The sequence below is a fragment of the Austrofundulus limnaeus genome, unplaced genomic scaffold (assembly GCF_001266775.1).
Source record: "Austrofundulus limnaeus strain Quisiro unplaced genomic scaffold, Austrofundulus_limnaeus-1.0 Scaffold53, whole genome shotgun sequence".
In the NCBI taxonomy this organism is placed as follows: Eukaryota; Metazoa; Chordata; class Actinopteri; order Cyprinodontiformes; family Rivulidae; genus Austrofundulus; species Austrofundulus limnaeus.
The window spans coordinates 1,684,678-1,688,968 of NW_013952455.1; positions in this window are offsets into that span (position 1 = coordinate 1,684,678).

Here is a 4,291-nt window from a genome sequence, read left to right on the forward strand (position 1 = left end):
CTTTGAAAGGAGCCCCCTCCTCACATATGGGGTCTATCGTAAAACTGTTGGCTGGCGCAGTGTAGGTCGGACTCATCTACAGTCCTGCCAAATTTCATGTTGACTGGTGCAGCTGTTTTTGTGCTACGGTTGACCAAAAATCACTGGAAAAAGAACAGTACGAAATCAATATGACCTGTGAAGCGTGCGGGGGTCATAATTATCTGGGGCGGCTGTGGTAGAGTGGTTAGGGGAGTCGTCCTGGAACCGGAAGATCATCAGTTCGATCCCCCGTCCAGCCGTTTCAGTTATTGTGTCCTTGGGCAAGACACTTCACCCACCTTGCCCACTGATGGTGGTCAGAGGGTTTGGTGGTGCCGGTGCCGGTGCCTGGCAGCCTCACTTCTGTCAGTGTGCCCCAGGCCAGCTGTGGCTACAGTGTAGCTTACCACCATCAGCGTGTGAATGTGAGTATGAATGGGTGAATGTCTGGTAGTGTAAAGCACTTTGGGGTCTGGAAGGACTTGATAAAGTGCTCTGTAAGTTCAGTCCATTTACCATTTCTATGAAATGAAGGTGGGAGCTCAGCTCGTGACCGTTAATGAAGATGATGTAATTCCAAATTTATCCTAGATGTGAGCTACAACTGTGATTGGTTCCCCATGAGGAACATAGTGTGGCCAATTGTATTTCARGAAAGAAAAACAGCAACAGCTGATTACAAAGCTGTGCTGAACCAAACGCAACAAGTAACTAAAAGCTTCCTAGAAATGTAGTGGAGTAAAAAGTACATTTGCCTTTGAAATGAAGTGGAGTGAAAGTCATAAGTACCCCCAAAAAATAATTACTCAAGTAAAGTAAAAATACTCAAAAATGTACTTAATTACAGTACTCAAGTAAATGTACTCCACTACTGTCCACCACTGGAGATGGTGATGGTTTAGGAAGAGGGCGTAAACTTTGATGTTGCTTCATTTTATCAGAATTGATGAGTTCTGCTGTGAGTCAGCACCAAAGTGTCTGTCACCTTTTACAGCAGGCTGAAAGCTGAAGTTGATCAGAGCTTCCACACCTGAACCACGTCTACACCTCTGAACTAYGGCAGTCTTTTCTTTCTTCACTGTTTTGTCTGCTTCCTTTTCAACTGTGAACAGTTGTTCACTCACAGCTGTTGAGCTCATTTTGGTGCAGATATCCTCTGTGTTGTACGTAGCATTAGCATGGTGTAAATAGAGTGAGCCTGTGGTGTACGTCATCACCATGGGGGTCTATATAACAACTGGAGTGCTCAGAAACCAGGTGACCGTGTGATCGGCTGTAGAAGCTAAGGGCTAAAGCTAAACGGTCAAGAGTTTGGATTTACCATTACTGTACATGTTGGTAACAGAGCAGGAAAAAAAGGACTGATGGTGTAGAAAGCATTAAAACTATTAATAATAATATTAACAAGAGTATTATTAATATTTTACAGTTTATATAATCTATYTAATGTTTTAAATAATGCTAGAAAAGCTGTTTGTGTTATGGATTTATTAACAGAAGAGAAGCAGGAAAACATCTCATTTTACAACACAAGTCAGCAGATTTGATCTTATTTAGCTCAATGTGATCTGAGCAGAACTGAAGCTAATAATATGACAGTTTAAAATTAAAATAATCACTGTTATTTATTGAACTGGTTAGCAGTTATTAGCTTTTGGAGCATATATACAGAGTGTAGCACTGTTGAATCACGCTACAATTTAACACAAACTATTAAATATTACTTTGTCCTCTGATTAATATTTAGACCTACAGAGTGTAAAATAATATTATAAATGTCTGATTAATATTTAGACCTACAGAGTGTAAAATAATATTATAAATGTATTTTTAGGTTTCTGTTAGAAGAACCTGACCTGTTGAGAAGATGGTTAGTTAATAGAGACAAGTTTCATCCTATAACAGGTATACAGAGGCACCCGTTATGGACAGTAGTTATGAACTATAAAATCTAAAAGAACTCATTGACCTTCTCAAGAAAATGTTGGCTGTAAATGCTGGAGACCGAATCAAGCCAGAAGATGCCCTGAAACACAATTTTATCACAATGAAGCATCTTCCTATCAACAGCAATGACTCTTATGTGAAKAAAGCAGTGAAAATAATGTCAGAGTGTCAGCCCAAAACCACAGACGTGTCTGTAGACAACTCTGATCCTGGTCCTGCTATGGCCCCACACATCTCAAATCCTGGTCCCATTATGCTCCCACACAACTCTGATCCTGGTCCTGCTATGGCTCCACACATCTCAAATCCTGGTCCCATTATGGTCCCACACAACTCTGATCCTGGTCCTGCTGTGGCCCCGCTCATCTCAAATCCTGGTCCCATTATGGTCCCACACAACACTGATCCTGGTCCTACTATGGCCCCACACAGCTCAAATCCTGGTCCCATTATGGTCCCACACAACTCTGATCCTGGTCCTGCTATGGCCCCACACATCTCAAATCCTGGTCCCATTATGGTCCCACATAACTCTAATCCTAGTGCAACTATGGTCCCAAACATCTCTGATCCTAGTCCCACTATGGCTCCACGCAACTCTGATCCTAGTCCCACTATGACACCACACATCTCTGATCCTAGTCCCACTATGGCCCCAAACATCTCAAATCCTGGTCCCACTATGGCTCCACACAACCCTTATCATAGTCCCACTATGGCACCACACAACTCTGATCATAGTCCCACTATGGCTCCACACAACTCTGATCTTAGTCCCACTATGGCTCCACACAACTCTGATCCTTGTCCCACTATGGCTCCACCTGAGAAACAGCAAAAACACAGAAAACCTTTCAGAAATATTAGAAAATTCTTTGCTAGGATTTTTAATGTCCATCACATCCTATCATAAGGGATATCAGGTCAATTTAGACTAACTTTCAACCATTTTAACTTCCATTTGCTCTATGTGTGGTTAAAAAAACTATTGGGGGGGAAAATAGTGTTGTATGCACAGTGGAGTTTGCATGTTCTCCCTGTGTCGTCTGGGCTTCACTCTGGCTGATCCAGTTCTCCCAGTTGCAGCAGTTCAAAAACATTAGATTAATTGGTGATTCTAAATTGACTGATTATTTGCCCATCTTGGTTGTGTTTCTGCTGGAACCCACCTAACACAAAATCACCATACACTCTGTTCACATACAAATCAGTTTGCAAGATTTAAAAAAATGGACTACACAGGAAAGTCTGCATGTTCTCCCTGTGTGGTCAGGGGTTTACTCCGGGTGCTCCGGTTCTCCCCTTTGCAACAGACCAAAAACATGTAAATTAGATTATTTGGTGATTCTAAATTCACTGATTATTTGCCCATCTTGGTTCTGTTTCTACTGGAATCTATGGTGGCCCTGAAGTGCAAACCACATCAACAAATCACTAAACACAACAACGTTTCAAAAAACACAGCATCATTTCAAAAAACACAACATTTCAAAAAACATAACAACATTACAGAAAACGCATTACATTACAAAAAACACATTACACTACAGAAAACACAACAACATTACAGAAAACACAACAACGTTACAGAAAACACATTACATTACAGAAAACATATTACATTACAGAAAACACAACAACATTCCAGAAAACACAATACATTACAGAAAACACAACATTACAGAAAACACAACATTACAGAAAACACATTACAGAAAAAACAACATTACAGAAAACACATTACATTTCAGAAACCACATTATATTACAGAAAACACATTACATTACAGAAAACACATTACATTTCAGAAAACACAACATTACAGAAAACACATTACATTACAGAAAACACATTACATTTCAGAAAACACAACATTACAGAAAACACAACAACATTACAGAAAACACATTACAGAAAACACATTACAGAAAAAACAACATTACAGAAAACACATTACATTTCAGAAAGCACATTACATTACAGAAAACACATTACATTACAGAAAACACATTACATTACAGAAAATGCAACAACATTGCAGGAAACATTACATTTCAGAAAACATATTACATTTCAGAAAACACATTACATTACAGAAAACACATTACATTACAGAAAACACAACAACATTACAGAAAACACAACAACATTACAGAAAACACAACAACATTACAGAAAACACATTACATTACAGAAAACACATTACATTACAGAAAACACAACAACATTACAGAAAACACAACAACATTACAGAAAACACAACAACATTACAGAAAACACAACAACATTACAGAAAACACAACAACATTACAGGATCATTACA